Source organism: Ylistrum balloti, unplaced genomic scaffold (assembly GCF_031769215.1).
Source record: "Ylistrum balloti isolate Yb309-2 unplaced genomic scaffold, AGI_CSIRO_Ybal_v1 Utg371578, whole genome shotgun sequence".
Lineage (NCBI taxonomy): Eukaryota > Metazoa > Mollusca > Bivalvia > Pectinida > Pectinidae > Ylistrum > Ylistrum balloti.
In genome coordinates this window covers 71,555-94,699 of record NW_026782811.1, presented here as the reverse complement: position 1 = coordinate 94,699, position 23,145 = coordinate 71,555, and the positions used below count along the sequence as shown (strand labels likewise).

General features: G+C 37.9%; 1 protein-coding gene across 1 annotated transcript in view; it reads right to left on the bottom strand.

The window, feature by feature from the left end:
- LOC132563071 (uncharacterized) overlaps positions 1 to 17,700 on the bottom strand; it is a 46,241-nt gene extending 28,541 nt beyond the window's left edge. The window contains exon 1 of the mRNA XM_060227831.1: positions 17,337 to 17,700. The gene's annotated coding sequence lies outside the window, so the exon portion shown is untranslated. The remainder of the gene's footprint in view (positions 1 to 17,336) is intronic.
- Between the last annotated feature and the right edge of the window lie 5,445 nt (positions 17,701 to 23,145).

Sequence of the window (23,145 nt, the reverse complement as noted above, 5' to 3'; positions counted from 1 at the left end):
GAATAAATCACATTCAGTTTCCTTTGAAATAAAAGAAAATGTAATATTCGGTGGTGGGTTTTGCAAAGCCAGCTTGTATTATTTCAGTTTTCAGTGTTGCATGCTCGCCTTAAATAATCACACCAAATATCGACTTTTTATTTCAGATGAAATTTAGTTCCATCTCGGCTACTGACCGGCATCACAACTGACAAGAATTGTATATGGGTTGTTGTGTGAAAGTTACTCCGACAAACTTGGCGATACTGAAGCATTGTACCCTGATTTGTTAAGTATAACTAAGGTTCAGTGTTCAAATCAGTCTCCTTTTATTGTTTTCTATTTCTTGCAGCGGAGCTAAAATGGAACATAGTAATGAATATCTAAAATCTTGCAATAAGGAAATGGGAATTTTAAATATAGACACTGACCTGTAAAAAGGTGTAAATGTAAATAAAAATTGACAAGTTTTTTCTGTTGTTTTTAATCTTGAAAAGAAATTTGAGAAAACGTGACAAAAAATTGAGAAACATAGAACATCATAACGTGGGAATATGATGAAAAACGTGAACATGATGAAAAACGTGAACATGTAAAATAAAACGGGAGACGGAAAACGTGAAACATGTAAAATAAAACGGGAGACGGAAAACGTGAAACATGTAAAATAAAACGGGAGACGGAAAACGTGAAACATGTAAAATAAAACGGAAGACGGAAAACGTGAAACATGTAAAATAAAACGGGAGACGGAAAACGTGAAACATGTAAAATAAAACGGGAGACGGAAAACGTGAAACATGTAAAATAAAACGGGAGACGGAAAACGTGAAACATGTAAAATAAAACGGGAGACGGAAAACGGGAAACATGTAAAATAAAACGGGAGACGGAAAACGTGAAACATGTAAAATAAAACATCCCATACACAAAAGGGAACATTGTCCTACACAAAAGCATGGCGTGATATCTAAACTGCTTAAAGGTAACAAACTTCGGTAGATTTTAAAGTGCTAAAGACCAATTTCACTTTAAAATGTTTGCTAACTTATTAAGCCTGTTCTTCACAATAATAGAAATACTATCACAATCATTCATCTACACTGAGAATGACAAATCAGCTTCAATGTTTATATGGTATTTACTCCTAGGTTAAAACAAAAGGTAGACAAAGCTCGGAGACAGACGGGAGCAGAATCCTTTGTGATCTCGACAGAGATAGGTGGGTTCCATGTGTATAAGCCGCACGGGAATGATGACCTCGGTTTCGTTCCTATCCTGTTCCATATTGGGTGACAGACCTAGTGGTTAGTCCTAGCCGAGGACAATAGGATCCTATAGGATGCTGTTACACCCGGCAGTAAACAGACGTTCGGTCAGGACACGAATTCTTCAAGACTGGTTGGTTTCGGGCTTGGACAATCTCATTTAGTCCCCAACGGTTTATAGGACACATTTTAGCTAATTTGGTTGTTTAAGTTGCTTTTGTCGAACAAGGTAGTGACATTCAGCAATTAGAAACTGTACTGTGACCAGTTGGATACAGTCTACGGAGATATATTATAGAGGTTTCCCCTTTAACAAGGATTCGCTCTTATTCTGAAGTATTAGTTATGAGAAGGTCTCTGTGTCACGAGACCAAAAAAGAAATGCTTGAACTGTGGGACCTGATTTGCTTATGATGGATTGAGATCTCTGATATCATGTTTGTGTAAAAATGAAAAACCTTTCATCAGTTTAACTTCTTCAATGTACTGTGTTTATTGTCCATACAACAGTCTTACTCAGATGAGTGGAACTTGGTATTTAGGATGATAAATAAGATTTCCTTGTGGTTGTTGGACATAGGGGACTTCTGACCTATCTTCCCTTCATACCCGTCCCCTGAACCCTCTCTGGTGTTTCGTCTCCAGATCACTGTTGTCTTCAGTGCTACCCTGACTGGTCACTGTCAGGATGGACCGTATGACGTATCATGTAATTTACCCACCACTCCTTGCGAAACTAACTGTCATTTAACACAGAAAGATAACATTTTAGACGAACTATGGTAACAGGACTTCAAAAATACGCAAATAGAAAATGGCATATTATGCGAAAACCGTGGTCTTATCCAAACGATATAGACAAAGAACACAGCAAACACTCCTAATTCAGTGTGAAAGACAGGTTGGTTAAGAGAGAAACAAAGAGCCAGTGTAATGATTGCACAATAGGTAATTGGGAAAAAGCTGTTGAATCCTGACTGATGTTTTTTCAGCTATTTTTTAGTTTCAAACAATAACGTTAACGACACTTTAGTAGAATCTGCTACTGTTGTGTTGGAACCTGTTATACAATGTACCTCTCGTGTACACGGTGGATGAAGAAGGAAAGATTTGCTGATGCTGGCAGCAAATGTGTTGTGTAAATGTATAGTAAAACACAATGAATCGAAATCTGTAACTCCGGATATATGGATCTGCTCAAAACAGAAGCAAACAAGAGTTCAAAGAGCCCTAACGGTCTCCAGAGTTACACAGACAGCAAACAAGAGTTCAAAGAGCCCTTACGGTCTCCAGAGTTACACAGAAAGCAAACAAGAGTTCAAAGAGCCCTAACGGTCTTCAGAATTACACAGACAGCAAACAAGAGTTCAAAGAGCCCTTACGGTCTCCAGAGTTACACAGACAGCAAACAAGAGTTCAAAGAGCCCTTACGGTCTCCAGAGTTACACAGAAAGCAAACAAGAGTTCAAATAGCCCTAACGGTCTTCAGAGTTACACAGACAGCAAACAAGAGTTCAAAGAGCCCTAACGGTCTTCAGAATTACACAGACAGCAAACAAGAGTTCAAAGAGCCCTAACGGTCTCCAGAGTTACACAGACAGCAAACAAGAGTTCAAAGAGCCCTTACGGTCTCCAGAATTACACAGACAGCAAACAAGAGTTCAAAGAGCCCTTACGGTCTCCAGAGTTACACAGACAGCAAACAAGAGTTCAAAGAGCCCTTACGGTCTCCAGAGTTACACAGAAAGCAAACAAGAGTTCAAAGAGCCCTAACGGTCTTCAGAATTACACAGACAGCAAACAAGAGTTCAAAGAGCCCTTACGGTCACTGGAGTTACACAGACATCAAACAAGAGTTCAAAGAGCCCTTACGGTCTTCAGAATTACACAGACAGCAAACAAGAGTTCAAAGAGCCCTTACAGTCTCCAGAGTTGCACAGAAAGCAAACAAGAGTTCAAATAGCCCTAACGGTCTTCAGAATTACACAGACAGCAAACAAGAGTTCAAAGAGAGCCCTTACACAGACAGCAAACAAGAGTTCTCCAGAGTTACACAGACAGCAAACAAGAGTTCAAAGAGCCCTTACGGTCTCCAGAGTTACACAGAAAGCAAACAAGAGTTCAAAGAGCCCTAACGGTCTTCAGAATTACACAGACAGCAAACAAGAGTTCAAAGAGCCCTAACGGTCTCCAGAGTTACACAGAAAGCAAACAAGAGTTCAAATAGCCCTAACGGTCTCCAGAGTTACACAGAAAGCAAACAAGAGTTCAAATAGCCCTTACGGTCTCCAGAGTTACACAGACAGCAAACAAGAGTTCAAAGAGCCCTTACGGTCTTCAGAATTACACAGACATCAAACAAGAGTTCAAAGAGCCCTTACGGTCTTCAGAATTACACAGACATCAAACAAGAGTTCAAAGAGCCCTTACGGTCTCCAGAATTACACAGACAGCAAACAAGAGTTCAAAGAGCACTTACGGTCACTAGAGTTACAACGCTGTCAGTCATTTTGTAATATGTCACAGAACTAATCATGTTGACATAGCAAGATAACTTGAACTACATTGTACAAGTAATGCCAAGGCTTCTAACTACTTCTGAATTAAAAGTAATTTCACTCAAAAATGTATTTTTCCTACATATATTCTTCAATCCATGGACAGTACCTCCTACCACATTGGAATTGTTAAAGAGAAGATATTTTGATTTTCAATGAATTTTGCTCCCTTTTGGCTCTGTCCATAAGCCCCTCGAGATCAGTTAGAGCCAATATGTGCATATTTTCAAACTGTCATCATATAGTATCAGGTTTTTGGAAACCATATAATTCACAATTTTGGTTCACATTTGACCAGGGACGATTTCTGCAAAATTTCACTGACATCAGTCCAGGGATTTCCAGAAGCCGCAAGACGTGAAAAAACAACGTCCAGCACATGTCGCACGACGCCTTGTCTCATGTCACCTAATACTCATCAAGCGCTTCATAACTCTTAGAGTCGTAACTCTTACGAGAAAAGATTGGTGGAACACTGAATAGATTTAGTCAGACAAAAATGACAAGGTCACGTGGTGCATCAAAGACAGATGAGGTCAGGGTAGATAACTCAGACGAGACGAGGTCAGAGTAGACAAAGACAGACGAAACGAGGTCAGATAAGACGAAGACAAATATGTCGTGGTCAGATTATAATAGACAGAAGAGACGAGGAAAGACGAAGACGAATATGTCGTGGTCAGATTTGAATAGACAGAAGAGACGAGGAAAGACAAGACAAACATGTCGTGATCAGATTATAATAGACAGAAGAGACGAGGAAAGACGAAGACGAATATGTCGTGGTCAGATTTGAATAGACAGAAGAGACGAGGAAAGACAAGACAAACATGTCGTGATCAGATTATAATAGACAGAAGAGACGAGGAAAGACGAAGACAAACATGTCGTGGTCAGATTATAATAGACAGAAGAGACGAGGAAAGACGAAGACAAACATGTCGTGGTCAGATTATAATAGACAGAAGAGACGAGGAAAGACGAAGACAGATATATCGTGGTCAGATTATAATAGACAGAAGAGACGAGGAAAGACGAAGACAGATATATCGTGGTCAAGAGAAGAGACGAACATGTCGTGGTCAGATTAGAGAAGAGACAGAAGAGACGAGGAAAGACGAAGACAAACATGTCGTGGTCAGATTAGAATAGACAGAAGAGACGAGGAAAGACGAAGACAAATATATCGTGGTCAATTATAATAGACAGAAGAGACGAGGAAAGACAAACATGTCGTGGTCAGATTATAATAGACAGAAGAGACGAGGAAAGACGAAGACAAACATGTCGTGGTCAGATTATAATAGACAGAAGAGACGAGGAAAGACGAAGACGAACATGTCGTGGTCAGATTAGAGTAGGCAGAAGAGACGAGGAAAGACGAAGACAAATATGTCGTGGTCAGATTATAATAGACAGAAGAGACGAGGAAAGACGAAGACAGATATATCGTGATCAGATTAGAATAAACAGAAGAGACGAGGAAAGACGAAGACAGATATATCGTGGTCAGATTATAATAGACAGAAGAGACGAGGAAAGACGAAGACAAACATATCGTGGTCAGATTAAAACAGACAGAAGAGACGAGGAAAGAATATGTTAAACAAAAAAGAGAGTCATATTAGGAAATAGTAACATCTTGTAACATCAGCTATGAGTCCACGAGTGATAATATGTAACACAATTGAGGCGTCGTGCAATGTTGTGTTGTAGCATTACCTAGTAGCTAATGATATACCATGTAGCGCTCGCTAACAGCTACTTAAACATTGTGAGCTAATAACCGTAGGAAGTAGTAGTATTGTAATTATGTGATTGGATGGATGGTGTTACACAATCAACGTGAAATCTAGCCTCAGTTTGAAAACAAATCACACAATATATAAGATATAATGTACCTTAGATTTGTATATATGATGTGGCGCCCAGGCAGGCACTCGCTGGTACCAAGACATTAAAATTTGGCACGATGCCAAGTCGAACGAAATAATAAACATATATAATTAGATTGCAGTGCACTTGTCTCTCGTAACTGCATAAAGATGTGGAGAACAGAGCTATGTGGTCTATCAATTCTTTATTTTTCGAATACACAAGGTTTTCATAGACCTTACTGTACAGCCGACACATCATACTGACAATCAACACCGACAGCAAGTTACAAGTCAAGCGTACCAAAATTTTAATTTCCTCATTAATTTCATTCCTTATACATCTTTATCAGGAATAGATTTTGTTTTTGAATAAGTGTATTTCATTGAAGACTGGGTGGCAATGCGAATAGAATCCTAATGGATACATGTTTTAGCAGTGGTGCAAGGAGCTTGTTTTGGTGACTGAAATTTGTTTGGCGACGCAAGATTTTTCTATGACGAATTCAAAAAAGATTACATTTCCATTTAGCGTTTGTTTAGAAATCCTATACATGTCAGATAATGCTCACTTCAATGGCTTACATGTTGATGGCGAAGCTCATTTTGCTCGGAAATGCCAAATTTCCCATAGACTATTTTAACCAGTGCTCGAACGGGAACAATGCTCAAACATTTATTTTCGATCCTTGTTCCACAAAACGACTGATTTCTCTGCTCGTGGTCCATGATGACTATGGGATGTAGGCACTTTTCTACCTCTAATAAAAAAAAGTTCTCAAGCAAAGCGGTAGAAATATGAATCCAAGCAGACGACTGAGCAGTCGGCTATGCAGCGCGGAGCAACTGCCAAGATAAACGCTATTTCCAGGATGTTTCAATATTTCAATTTCTTATTCTGAAATATTCATAGTAAGATATCTTAATTAAAAGAAAAGTATTGCAAAAAAGGTGGATTTGACATACTTCACAAAATACAGTACAAACTAAAATGTCGGTCCATATTTTTCCCTATAAACTTTTGTGCATTTTGTGAAGAAGAGTTTCGCATATGCTTATGTAGAACGATATCCTAGCAACATTTTAAATATGTGGTGATTTAATGGAGTGATCGAGCACAGGTTCCGAAAACCGTCGGTACTCGCCATGACAGCATTCTACCTACACCTAAAACCGTAACAACTACAATGATTTACAATGGTTGGAAATGCTTAGAACATATCTCTTCTTCAATTACACAAAACTGATTTCAGTCACTGACAAAAATTGAGATTAAAACAAATAAAAGATGTTTTGTGTGCGAGTAGGTCAGGTAAATAATCGCGACTCGCAAAGAGATATTTTCCATAACATTTCAATTAGTTTTACATCTACCAATCGGTATATAGACATCAACGGGTAACTTAACAACAACAATTAAAAAAAAGAATTCACAACGATGTTGTCTCCTTATCTTCAAAAATATACAATTGTCACCTTTATATAAAAAACAAAACAAAAAATCATTCCAAACGACATGATGAAACATTTGATTTGACACTTCAATAAAACCCCATCGCCTTTCTTATTTCCACAACAACTCTTCTGTCCTCCCTACCTTCCGTACTACTCCACTGTCTTCCCTACCTCTCGTACTATTCCACTGTCCTCCCTACCTCCCGTACTACCTCGCTATTCTCCCTACCTCCCGTACTATTCCACTGTCCTTCCTACCTCCCGTACTACTCCACTGTCCTCCCTACCTCTCGTACTATTCAAATGTCCTCCCTACCTCCCGTACTACCTCGCTATTCTTCCTACCTTCTGTACTACTCCATTGTCCTAACTACCTCCTGTACTTCTCCACTGTCCTCCCTACCTCCCGTACTACTCCACTGTCCTTCCTACCTCCCGTACTACTCCACTGTCCTCCCTACCTTCTGTACTACTCCACTGTCCTTCCTACCTCCCGTACTACTCCACTGTCCTCCCTACCTCCCGTACTACTTCTCCACTGTCCTCCCTACCTCCCGTACTACTCCACTGTCCTTCCTACCTCCCGTACTACTCCACTGTCCTCCCTACCTTCTGTACTACTCCACTGTCCTCCCTACCTTCTATACTACTCCACTGTCCTCCATACCTCCCGTACTACTCCACTGTCCTCCCTATCTCCCATACTACTCCACTGTCCTCCCATCCTTCTGTACTACTCCACTGTCCTCCCTACCTCCCGTACTACTCCACTGTCCTCCCTACCTACCGTACTACTTCACTGTCCTCCCTACCTTCTCTACTACTCCACTGTCCTCCCTACCGCCCGTACTACTCCACTGTCCTCCCTACCTTCTCTACTGCTTCACTGTCTTCCCTACCTCCCGTACTACTCTACTGTCCTCCCTATCTCCCGTACTACTCCACTGTCCTCCCTACCTCCCGTGCTACTCCACTGTCCTCCCTACCTCTCTTACTATTCCACTGTCCTCCCTACCTCCCGTACTACCTCGCTATTCTCCCTACCTCTCGTACTACTCCACTGTCCTCCCTACCTTTCCTACTACTCCACTGTCCTCCCTACCTTCTGTACTACTCCATTGTCCTTCCTACCTCCCGTACTACTCCACTGTCCTCCATACCTCCCGTACTACTCCACTGTCCTCCCTACCTTCTGTACTACTCCACTGTCCTTCCTACCTCCCGTACTATTTCACTGTCCTCCCTACCTCCCGTACTACTCCACTGTCCTCCCTACCTCCCGTACTACTCCACTGTCCTGCCTACCTACCGTACTACTCCACTGTCCTCCATACCTCCCGTACTACTCCACTGTCCTCCCTACCTTCTGTACTACTCCACTGTCCTCTCTACCTTCCATACTATTTCACTGTCCTCCCTACCTTCTGAACTACTCCACTGTCCTCCATACCTCCCGTACTACTCCACTGTCCTCCCTACCTTCTGTACTACTCCATTGTCCTTCCTACCTCCCGTACTATTTCACTGTCCTCCCTACCTCCCGTACTACTACACTGTCCTTTCTACCTCCCGTACTACTCCACTGTCCTCCCTACCTTCTGTACTACTCCACTGTCCTCCCTACCTCCCGTACTACTCCACTGTCCTCCCTACCTCCCGTACTGTCCTTCCTACCTTCTGTACTACTCCACTGTCCTCCCTACCTCCCGTACTACTCCACTGTCCTCCCCACCTTCTGTACTACTCCACTGTCCTCCATACCTCCCGTACTACTCCACTGTCCTCCCTACCTCCCGTACTACTCCACTGTCCTCCCTACCTCCCTACCTCCCGTACTACTCCACTGTCCTCCCTACCTTCCGTACTACTCCACTGTCCTTCCTACCTCCCGTACTACTCCACTGTCATCCCTACCTCCCGTACTACTCCACTGTCCTCCCTACCTACCGTACTACTTCACTGTCCTCCCTACCTTCTCTACTACTCCACTGTCCTCCCTACCGCCCGTAATACTCCACTGTCCTCCCTACCTTCTGTACTACTCCACTGTCCTCCCTACCTCCCGTACTACTACACTGTCCTCTCTACCTCTCGTACTATTCCACTGTCCTCCCTACCTCCCCTACTACCTCGCTATTCTCCCTACCTCTCGTACTACTCCACTGTCCTCCCTACCTCCCGTACTACTCCACTGTCCTCCCTACCTTCTGTACTATTTCACTGTCCTCCCTACCTCCCGTACTACTCCACTGTCCTCCCTACCTCCCGTACTACTCCACTGTCCTCCCTACCTTCCGTACTACTCCACTGTCCTCCCTACCTCCTATACTACCTCGCTATTCTCCCTTCCTCTTGTACTATTTCACTGTCCTCCCTTCCTCTTGTACTATTTCACTGTCCTCCCTTCCTCTTGTACTATTTCACTGTCCTCCCTATCACCCGTACTACCTCGTTATTCTCCCTACCTCTCCTACTACTCCACTGTCCTCCCTACCTCCTATATACCTCGCTATTCTCCCTTCCTCTTGTACTATTTCACTGTCCTCCCTTCCTCTTGTACTATTTCACTGTCCTCCCTACATCCCAATCCTCTTTATTTCCTCATTTTCCTCTCCAGCCTCCTGAACTTTACCACTGGCCTAGACTACCTTTTGACAGAAATCAATATTGAACTTTGCCTTAGTATCATCACACTCGACAAGAAATAGGTGTGAACACTACCAAGGGAAATTTTCTCCTGGATCAGATATCGTACAATCAATAGTAAAAACAAAGATTGGTGAACTCCGAAGTTAGCGACGAGACTTAACGCTTGGTTTATTCCTTAAGGTGTTACACGGGTGTGGATGGCTTGCTTCTTGATCGACAAAATAAATAACGGTAAACAGACTTTAAGTGATGTTTATTGTTCTCTGAGCTTGACTAAGTAGCATCTCTGTTTAGTGTAGGTTTGGTGATACACTCAAGGGAGATAATAGCTGGATTATTGGTCATCTTCACACATCCAAGGCAAGTCATTATCACAAAAGTAGAAAAACAACTTTTCGCACAAAATCAATCTTGGAACTGTCTTCATTATTATGGTATTTATTGTCGATATGAATGACACGGTTTTGAGACCCGTCATTGGCTATATTGATATATTCTTATATTTCTTATTTGATTAAAATCATAACAAGATTTCTCAACTTTCATCACCATAAGCTGCCACACAAGTTCGCGCCAGTCGGACACTGATCTTCAACTTTAGTACAGAGTCTTTTACACTAGCCTCCAACTTTAATATAGAGTCTTTTACACAAGCCTCCAACTTTAATATAGAGTCTTTTACACAAGCCTCCAACTTTAATATAGAGTCTTTTATACTAGCCTCCAACTTTAATATAGAGTCTTTTACACTAGCCTCCAACTTTAATACAGAGTCTTTTACACAAGCCTCCAACTTTAATACAGAGTCTTTTACACAAGCCTCCAACTTTAATACAGAGTCTTTTACACTAGCCTCCAACTTTAATACAGAGTCTTTCACACTAGCCTCCAACTTTAATACAGAGTCTTTTACACAAGCCTCCAACTTTAATACAGAGTCTTTTACACAAGCCTCCAACTTTAATACAGAGTCTTTTACACAAGCCTCCAACTTTAATACAGAGTCTTTTACACAAGCCTCCAACTTTAATACAGAGTCTTTTACACAAGCCTCCAACTTTAATACAGAGTCTTTTACACAAGCCTCCAACTTCTTGCAAAGAATTACACAATCCTCCTACTAATGCATTTTTTTTGTTAATGCAGTCGACATAACACAAAGTCTATTACAAGTCTTCAACTCACTGCCAAGTCTTTCACAAGTGTTCAATTCACACCGATATACATTGTCTCTACATTTTTGTCTATATTTACACTGTGATACATTGTCTCTACTTTTTTGTCTATATTTACACCGTGATACATTGTCTCTACTTTTTGGTGTTATTTCTATATTTACACCGTGATACATTGTCTCTACTTTTTTATCTATATTTACACTGTGATACATTGTCTCTACTTTTTTGTCTATATTTACACTGTGATACATTGTCTCTACTTTTTTGTCTATATTTACACCGTAATAAATTGTCTCTACTTTTTTGTCTATATTTACACTGTGATACATTGTCTCTACTTTTTGGTGTTATTTCTATATTTACACCGTGATACTTTTTTGTCTATATTTACACTGTGATACATTGTCTCTACCTTTTTGTCTATATTTACACTGTGATACAGCGTCTCTACTTTTTTGTCTATATTTACACTGTGATACATTGTCTCTACTATTTTGGTGTTATTTCTATATTTACACCGTGATACTTTTTTGTCTATATTTACACTGTGATACATTGTCTCTACCTTTTTGTCTATATTTACACTGTGATACAGCGTCTCTACTTTTTTGTCTATATTTACACCGTGATACATTGTCTCTACTTTTTGTCTATATTTACACTGTGATACATTGTCTCTACTTTTTTGTCTATATTTACACCATGATACATTGTCTCTACTTTTTGTCTATATTTACACTGTGATACATTGTCTCTACTTTTTTGTCTATATTTACACTATGATACATTGTCTCTACTTTTTTGTCTATATTTACACTGTGATACATTGTCTCTACTTTTTTGTCTATATTTACACTGTGATACATTGTCTCTACTTTTTTGTCTATATTTACACTGTGATACATTGTCTCTACTTTTTTGTCTATATTTACACCGTGATACATTGTCTCTACATTTTTGTCTATATTTACACTGTGATACATTGTCTCTACTTTTTTGTCTATATTTACACCGTGATACATTGTCTCTACTTTTTTGTCTATATTTACACCGTGATACATTGTCTCTACATTTTTGTCTATATTTACACTGTGATACATTGTCTCTACTTTTTTGTCTATATTTACACCGTGATACATTGTCTCTACCTTTTTGTCTATATTTACACTGTGATACAGCGTCTCTACTTTTTTGTCTATATTTACACTGTGATACATTGTCTCTACTTTTTGGTGTTATTTCTATATTTACACCGTGATACTTTTTTGTCTATATTTACACTGTGATACATTGTCTCTACCTTTTTGTCTATATTTACACTGTGATACATTGTCTCTACTTTTTGTCTATATTTACACCGTGATACATTGTCTCTACTTTTTGTCTATATTTACACTGTGATACATTGTCTCTACTTTTTTGTCTATATTTACACCATGATACATTGTCTCTACTTTTTGTCTATATTTACACTGTGATACATTGTCTCTACTTTTTTGTCTATATTTACACTATGATACATTGTCTCTACTTTTTTGTCTATATTTACACTGTGATACATTGTCTCTACTTTTTTGTCTATATTTACACTGTGATACATTGTCTCTACTTTTTTGTCTATATTTACACTGTGATACATTGTCTCTACTTTTTTGTCTATATTTACACCGTGATACATTGTCTCTACATTTTTGTCTATATTTACACTGTGATACATTGTCTCTACTTTTTTGTCTATATTTACACCGTGATACATTGTCTCTACTTTTTTGTCTATATTTACACCGTGATACATTGTCTCTACATTTTTGTCTATATTTACACTGTGATACATTGTCTGTACTTTTTTGTCTATATTTACACCGTGATACATTGTCTCTACATTTTTGTCTATATTTACACCGTGATATATTGTCTCTACTTTTTGGTGTTATTTCTATATTTACACTGTGATACATTGTCTCTACTTTTTTGTCTATATTTACACCATGATACTTTGATGGTACTATCTATATTTACAAACCATTTTCGACTGATACACAGTCAACTCCTACAAAACCTGTCGCATCAGATCTATTTTGAATTGAACCATCTTTATCGAATAACAATGATGTTTTATACAAAATTAGGTCAATCCAGCTGTCTATACGTGTCAAATATGAAGTTCGACTTCCGGCCGCGATTAATAGTATTACATTATAGACAGAGTATCACATTAAAAGGACATTAATTCAGGATAGACAGATTATTTCAAAACAGACCAAAGATTGTTAGTATAAACAAAGCATTCCAGGGTAGGCTAGGTAGTAAAGTATGACTCAGTGTTACAGATGTGACTCAGTGATACAGTGTAGACTCAGTGTTACAGATGTGACTCAGTATTACAGTGTAGACTCAGTATTACAGTGTAGACTCAGTATTACAGGGAAGACTCAGTAGTACAAGGTAGACTCAGTATTACAGTATTGACTCAGTGATACGGTGTAGACTAAGTATTACAGTGTAGACTCAGTATTACATTATTGACTCAATAATACGGTGCAGTGTGACTCAGGGTATTTACAGTGTGTGCAGACTCAAAATTACAGTGTATTGATTCAGCAATACAGTGTAGACTCAGTTATTACAGGTGTATAGTGTAGACTCAGTATTACAGTGGAGACAGATTACAGGGTAGACAAAATTAGTATTACAGTGTAGACTCAGTATTACAGTGTAGACTCAGTATCACAGTGTGACTCAGTATTATATGATAGACTCAGGATTACAGTGCAGACTCAAAATTACAGTGTAGACTCAGTATTAAAGGGAAGACTCAGTAGTACAGTATTGATTCAGCAATACAGTGTAGACTCAGTATTACAGTGTAGACTCAGTATTACAGGGTAGACTAAGTATTACAGTGTAGACTCAGTATTACAGTGTAGACTCAGTATTACAGTGGAGACTCAGTATTACAGGGTAGACTAAGTATTACAGGGTAGACTCAGTATTACAGTGTAGACTCAGTATTACAGTGTAGACTCAGTAGTACAGTATTGACTCAGCAATACAGTGTAGACTCAGTATTACAGTGTAGACTCAGTAGTACAGTATTGACTCAGCAATACAGTGTAGACTCAGTATTACAGTGTAGACTCAGTATTACAGGGTAGACTAAGTATTACAGTGTAGACTCAGTATTACAGTGTAGACTCAGTATTACAGGGTAGACTAAGTATGACAGGGTACACTCAGTATGACATTGTAAACTCAGTATTACAGTATTGACTCAGTATTACAGTGTAAACTCAGTATGAGAGGATAGACTCAGTATGACAGGGTAGACTCAATATTACAGTATTAACTCAGTATGACATTGTAAACTCAGTATTACAGTATTGACTCCGTATTACAGTGTAAACTCAGTATTACAGTGTGACTCAATATTACAGTGTAGACTCAGTATTACAGTGTAGACTCAGTTTTACAGTGTAGACTCAGTATTAGAGTGTAGACTCTGTATTACAGGGTAGACTCAGTATTACAGTGTAGACTCTGTATTACAGGGTAGACTCAGTATTACAGTGTAGACTCAGTTTTACAGTGTAGACTCAGTTTTACAGTGTAGACTCAGTATTAGAGTGTAGACTCAGTATTACAGGGTAGACTCAGTATTACAGGGTAGACTCAGTATTACAGGGTAGACTCATTATCACATTGTAGGCTCAGTATTACAGTATGACTCAATATCACAGTGTAGACTCAGTATTAGAGTGTAGACTCAGTATTACAGTGAAGACTCAGTATTACAGTGTAGACTCAGTTTTACAGTGTAGACTCAGTATTACAGGGTAGACTCAGTATTACAATGTAGACTCAGTATTACAGTATGACTCAATATCACAGTGTAGACTCAGTTTTACAGTGTAGACTCAGTATTACATTGTAGACTCTGTATTACAGAGTAGACTCAGTATTACAATGTAGACTCAGTATTACAGGGTAGACTCAGTATTACAGGGTAGACTCATTATCACATTGTAGGCTCAGTATTAGAGTGTAGACTTAGTATAACAGGGTAGACTCAGTATTACATTGTAGACTCTGTATTACATTGTAGACTCAGTATTACAGGGTAGACTTAATCTCACAGTGTAGACTCAGTATTACAATGTAGACTCAGTATTACAGTGTAGACTTAATCTCACAGTGTAGACTCAGCATTACATTGTAGACTCAGTATTACAGTATGACTCAATATCACAGTGTAGACTCACAGTGTAGACTTAATATCACAGTGTAGACTCAGTATTATAGTGTAGACTCAGTATTACAATGTAGACTCACAGTGTAGACTCAGTATTATAGGGTAATTTTTCAGAACCCTCTCTATCTCTCGTTAACTTATAATCATCAAAAAAATGTAAAATTGTGTTCCGGGCTAATCGAAAAAAATGTAAAATACTTTCTGCTCAGAATTGAAGTGTATTACAGTTACAGTGTAATTTTCCATTTGATCCAGTTTAAACCAAATTGCCTTTAGATTTGTTGGGTTTTATCATTAATAATGCATGTGTTTACCAGAAGACTATCTTTGATAGCAATACTAAGGGCATCAAGCTGATGCTTCTAGTTTTATAGATAGAGTTTTTAATAATATCTAAGATATTATAGTTTAACAGAACTATCCTTAACGTTCCTATGCCAACAGGAAAGCAATCTTCATCTTATACAAAAGAATTAAATTTAAATCCAACAAATATTTTAAATCTTTCAAAAACTTTTCTCGAAAATGTTTCGCGAAATTTTATGACACATGAAAACATTCGTTTCCATTTCATATAATTTATTAATTTCGTCACGAAATTTCCATTTTACCTCCCCAGAGACTAGGTAAAATGTGAAATTCTCAGATTCTTGTACGTATCGCAATGAATGAAATTTCCTGTAAGATGGAACGTATGATATATTTCCTGCGTGAGGACACTGACCAAAGGTCATCTCCTACATTTGTACTTTGTTGATGGATAACACAACAGAAAAGACAATTCATCAGCCTGTCAACAGAGTTTTAACAGCAGATGATTAAAGTCTATATACATTACAACAGATGTTTTCATCTGTGTGTACACCTACTGTATTAAAAATGAGAAATTTTGCAAACTTACTTTTAACAAAAAAATTAACATAATTCCTTAATTTTTCATTTATTAGTTAAAAATCTTATTTGTCTATTTATTTATGTAATTTCTTATTTAATTATTGGTCTAATCATTCATTAGTTAGTATAAAAACATTTAAATCCCAAAAAAAGGCATCCGATTAAGACGACAACATTTTCGTCCTACAATTTCGTTCATTTCTCCATCAATATCAGTTTAATTAATAAAACATTTTCAGGGAAAAAAGGAGTATTAGAAAGTGATTATCTGTTAATACCGATAACATCATTGACAGGCAGCGTGTATAGTGTATACTGAGTAACAAGTGAATGAAACTGACAATCAATTATGCAGCCTCGGGTAGGTACACAAGTCGCCCGTCGATTTCCGTCAATATATTATGTACGGTAATTGTTACTCCGGGCGTAATTGATCGGGTGGCAGTTTATTTATGCATGACAAATAGGCAGATCTAGACGATTATGTTTGTTTGTTAAATCATCATTAACTAAACACAAATAATCGCGATAGTTCTTCACTATAGAAGACAGCCAGGGGGGTCCTCCGAATCTTCATCAACACACATTGTGTCAGACACAACCATCTGGGCACGCTGCCTCGAACTTATATCAATTATCCCGAAACAGTTATACATACCTGATTTCGTTTTGACGTGACACTAACACGAGTCAGGTAACAGGTGGCGTGTTACGGCCAAGAGCATCACGTTGCATAACAAAAAAAAAAAGGACATACCGTATTTGGATAGCTAGGACCTACCGAAGGCTGCAGAGGGGGCAGCCCTACCTATTAAGAAGTCCATATATAGGACTTATCTATATCATGATGTACACGAGTATAACATACCGATACAGTTATAGAGGGACTAGGTCTACCTACTTACGCAGAAGACCGTGAACAGGGCATGCCGACAGAGGGAGATGACAGGTATATATTCCGCCAGCTCTGCCGGTGTACCGGCGGCTGTTATGTCATTTATAATTCAGAGTCTCGAAATATTAGGACGAGTGAAAGCAATTTAGCCAATATATATGTACCTGTATCTAATAAAGATGTCATTACATACAGCGTTGCGTTACACTGTGTCTGCGGGCAACTCCGTCACCATCAAATCAACAAAATCGTCAAAAAAGAACAAAATAAAACAAAAAGAAACACATACGACAACAAAACACCCAGATAGAAAAACATTCATGCAAATTGAACTAACCTGTTTCGCTTAAAAATATGTCCATTGATTAAAATCCATACGAACGAAACCAATGATAGCTTTAACTGCAGCGATAGGTTATGTCGCGCGATCCTGCCATAAGTATGTGTGGCCAAATAGAGTATCACAGAGGGCGCCCGACACGACGTCAATAGTAACTCTCTACAGCTCTAGATATATAGCTTCATATAGAATTCAGCGTCCCCTGATATTTCCACATCTCGCTACAAAGCGATGAGAGTTGAAAATGACGGGATTTGACCATCGTTATCAGGTCCCTAGATCTTCCATCACACAGTCATGTCGCCAATCGCTTCTCGGAATCAATATTAATTTGATAAAACTCTGCCTCCAGCAACATTTATATAAAATAGATATAAAAAACAAAAGGAGCTCTCCCTCACAGCTCTCTGATGGATACGCATGCGTGGTTTTGAAAATCGTGTTAATACACGCTTGCGTTAAACGATATATCAAAGTTACATGTTCATAGTCCTATTATAGTGGTCCTGCAATTATACCTTTACTTTGCAATAATTAATATAAATTACGCAATCTACCAAGCTAGCTGATCAAATAGCCATCCACACGCATGAGCCGTAAGAACAGTCCGGAATTCATTTTTAAATGCTTCTAAGACATGTCGATGATCCTAGTAGAGGGATCACGATTCCTTTATGACGTCACTAAATCCTGAAAGTCTTGGATGAGTATTCATTTTACGCCTAGAATATATATATAATGATCGACTGCGAAAGCACAAAGAGCAGATTTTGGACGGCAAGGGGTCTAGACATGCGCAGAAGTGCGACAACATGTTGTACGGCCTTATTATCAATAAGATCAGATAGCTGTCACAGCCACTAAGCGGCACGCCCTGACAATCCCAGGGGGACAACACGCACAATTTCCTGACCTTCTAATCCATATCATATCTAATATGGTCTTTACAGAATTTTGAACTTCTACGCAATACACTCATTCATCTTTGTTAGAGGATCTTAATTAAAGGATTAGGTATCCAGCCTTTCATACGATGTCTATTTAATACGAAATGTATCTATTCATTTCTCTGTAATGCGATTTTTGTATGTGAAGGAATTTACGAACACGATATTCGTTTTTAGCGGTGAGTGTCACTGATTGCTACACGGTGGGGATGTATGAAGGTATGGTGACGGCGCATGTGTGACTATCACATGTTAGGTTTTAAGTATCGAACAGATATTAAAGACATGTAGAACTGCCATTTTGTAGAGAACGAAAACAATGCAGTATGAAAGCAATATGGAAGATTTAAAGTGCGCCTAGAAGATAAAAAATAAGCCTTTTTCTCTAAATCATATACATAATACTTTTCCTATATTATATATATATATACAAGATTTCTTCTCTCTCTAAATATATATATGATATATGATATATATGGAGAGAGAGAACATCATGTAGTTATATATATATAGAGAGAGAGAACATCGTGTAGTTATATATATATAGAGAGAGAACATCGTGTAGTTATATATATATATAGAGAGAGAGAGAACATCGTGTAGTTATATATAGAGAGAGAGACAGAGAGAACATCGTGTAGCTATATACATATATATAGAGAGAGAACATCGTGTAGTTATATATATAAAGAGAGACAGAGAGAACATCGTGTAGTTATATATATAGAGAGAGAACATCGTGTAGTTATATATATATAAAGAGAGACAGAGAGAACATCGTGTAGTTATATATATATAGAGAGAGAGACAGAGAGAACATAGAAAGAGAGACAGAGAGAACATCGTGTAGTTATATATATAGAGAGAGAGAGACAGAGAGAACATCGTGTAGTTATATATATAGAGAGAGACAGAGAGAACATCGTGTAGCTATATACATATACATAGAGAGACAGAGAGAACATCGTGTATAGAGAGAGAGACATCGTGTAGTTATATATATATATAGAGAGAGACAGAGACAACATCTTGTAGTTATATATATAGAGAGAGACAGAGAGAACATCGTGTAGTTATATATATATAGAGAGAGAACATCGTGTAGTTATATATATATAGAGAGAGAGAGAACATCGTGTAGTTATATATATATAGAGAGAGAGAGAGAACATCGTGTAGTTATATATATAAAGAGAGACAGAGAACATCGTGTAGTTATATATATATAGAGAGAGAGAGAACATCGTGTAGTTATATATATAGAGAGAGACAGAGAGAACATCGTGTAGTTATATATATATAGAGAGAGACAGAGAGAACATCGTGTAGTTATATATATATAGAGAGAGAGAGAACATCGTGTAGTTATATATATAAAGAGAGACAGAGAGAACATCGTGTAGTTATATATATAGAGAGAGACAGAGAGAACATCGTGTAGTTATATATATAGAGAGAGACAGAGAGAACATCGTGTAGTTATATATATATAGAGAGAGACAGAGAGAACATCGTGTAGTTATATATATAAAGAGAGACAGAGAGAACATCGTGTAGTTATATATATATATATAGAGAGAGAGAGAGAGAGAGAGAGAGAGAGAGAGAGAGAGAGAGAGAGAGAGAGAGAGAGCATCGTGTAGCTATATATATATATATAGAGAGAGAGAACATCGTGTAGTTATATATATATAGAGAGACAGAGAGAACATCGTGTAGTTATATATATATATAGAGAGAGAACATCGTGTAGTTATATATATATATAGAGAGAGAGAGAGACAGAGAGAACATCGTGTAGTTATATATATATAGAGAGAGACAGAGAGAACATCGTGTAGTTATATATATAAAGAGAGACAGAGAGAACATCGTGTAGTTATATATATAAAGAGAGACAGAGAGAACATCGTGTAGTTATATATATATAGAGAGAGAGACAGAGAGAACATCGTGTAGTTATATATATAGAGAGAGAGAGAGAGATAGAGAGAGAGAACATCGAGATATATATAAAGAGAGACAGAGAGAACATCGTGTAGTTATATATATATAGAGAGAGACAGAGAGAACATCGTGTAGTTATATATATAGAGAGAGACAGAGAGAACATCGTGTAGTTATATATATAGAGAGAGAACATCGTGTAGTTATATATATAGAGAGAGAACATCGTGTAGTTATATATATAGAGAGAGAACATCGTGTAGTTATATATATAGAGAGAGACAGAGAGAACATCGTGTAGTTATATACATACAGAAAGAACATCGTGTAGTTATAGATATATATATAGAGAGAGAGAGAACACAGAGAGAACATCGTGTAGTTATATATATATAGAGAGAGAGAACATCGTGTAGTTATATATATAGAGAGAGAACATCGTGTAGTTCTATATATATAGAGAGAGAGACAGAGAGAACATCGTGTAGTTATATATATAGAGAGAGACAGAGAGAACATCGTAGTATATATATATAGAGAGAGAGAGAGAACATCGTTATATATATAGAGAGAGACAGAGAGAGACATCGTGTAGTTATATATATAGAGAGAACATCGAGAGAGAGACATCGTGTAGTTATATATATATATATATATAGAGAGAGAGAGAGAGAGAGAGAGAGAGAGAGAGAGAGAGAGAGAGAGAGAGAGAGAGAGAGAGAGAGAGAGAGAGAGAGAGAGAGAGAGAGAGAGAGAGAGAGAGAGAGATAGAGAGAGAGAGAACATCGTGTATTCATAAACGGTGATTGTCATTGAGATATGTGTTTTCAAAATGTTTTTATACGATGCTTTTGAGCCGCCCGAGTTGTTATGGTGATAGCATTATCCGTTTTAAAACCAATTGAACGTTTGTTTATAACAACAATTATACATTTACCAGTGTATTAACGTAGTTTCGTTTCGTATGTGGTGTGAAACTCTGACTTTATCCGCATGAATATAAATCGCCTACGATACTCCCGATCCCTGATGGCCACTGCCTGGTCACTGCCTTCGTCATATCGCCACCTCCGTTAACGCCACCCATAACTATGCCAACTTATGAAACATAAAATCTTTATTTGATTCTAGTGTAGATGGAGAAAGCTATTAAACATATTAGGCATTTCGCCACTCTTGTCTAAGCGCGTCAGACATGATGCTAGGAAATTTGCATAACTTTACTGCGGGGCTATTCCTAGAGGTGTGTATTCACTGCGGAGCTGTCCCATGTGGTCACGTGTAACTTATCTCGCGTCAGTATGAGATTTCCCAGACTTTCCATGACAAATCATTATCCTAGGCTTTCTATCAGAATGGCCATAACTGATTCTTCTAATCGATTTTTAGATATAAATTCTTGGAGAATAATTATAAAGCCACTGTCCCACGGGATTCACGCGAATGGCTGTTTTTGGGGATATGTAAACACAAAGCTGTATGCTACTGGTGAGGGGATGGGGCCAAGTGCTTCTTTGTCGTAAACGAATCTGATAATGATTGAGATAGAATGACGATTACCAAAGGGATACACATGACACTCGGAGTAAACAGAAAAAGCTGTAAGTGTTTAAACAGTTCTAATGGTCAGGTCTGTTAGGGTTCCCGACTGGCTTAGTAAGTCTATTGTAAACAACGTTATTACTTTTCTGAAAAATAATGACACCGATTTTTGTTTCGTTTAGGTCTTTTTTTTTCAAAATAAGTGTACCATTTGACGGAAATAGTTGTCGGTATTATTTAAAGGTCACCAAAAATGAAAATAAAAATGTTATTTTTGTGAAAAATTCATTCAGATAATATCTTAAGACAGTGATTGGTGTATTGCACGATGCACAGGTAGTACTATTTCTACCTGCAAACATAGAGAAATTCAAAATATCTAGAGTTGTTTCCCTTTTGGAAACCAATGATTCTCATTGGTCGACCCTTTGTGACGTCAATTCCGCCATTAGACAGATATTCATAAGTAGTGTTTATGAAGATTGTGTACATTAAATCGGCTATATTTAGTTACGTCGGCATGTCCAGCACCATAAAACGACTAAGATGTAGAGTTTGTTATTAGGCTATTTAGGTCAAACCTCAAACGATGTCCAGTAATGGCAATTCTGACCATGAAACGTATCCTGATTAGGCCGAACCCGACAAAAAAATAGGCATACAGTAATTTGATGACTGTAAGGCGAATCTAAGTGGTTTTATTTTCTGTTTGTTTACTGTTCGTCAATAAATACAAATAACATTGATATGACTTTGTGCGTCTTTAGTTTTTCGTCTTGTACTTTCTGCCGTTTTTTCAGATTTTGTTTTAATAAAAATCTCTTTAATCTACACATAGAGTGTTTCTTAAATGATACGTGCATCACATTATTTTTCGCTGTTAAGTCTCAAATGCCCTGGGCTACCTAAATGCACACCTACCCATCGCCGACATTACGTAATGGAATGGATTCCTGACTCACGTTTAAGTAAGATATGTTTTTTTTCGCCAAAAAGATCACTGAACTCGCAGTTTATCCACAAAAAAATTGTTTCTTACCCTCTGGTGTATTTTCTGTCTATTTTCAGGTTACGGTTCGCTATCATCATGCATTCTGCGTTATATTTAGACTATTTTTGTGCTTGTCAGTAAATCCATACTATAGAACTATTTTACTTTGCTTCTGTAATCTTAACATGATGAAATATTTCGTTTGTTTTTTGTTTATAACTTATTATACATATGTTACTCGTAAATTACCTCTTCCGAATTATTTTTTTTATCCGTGAAAACGATTGTCAAAAAAACTAAATTTTATACTCTTCGTGTTTTCTGCCGCTCCTTTTTGTGCGGAAAATACACATCGAAATTCACAATCGAAAAAACAAAG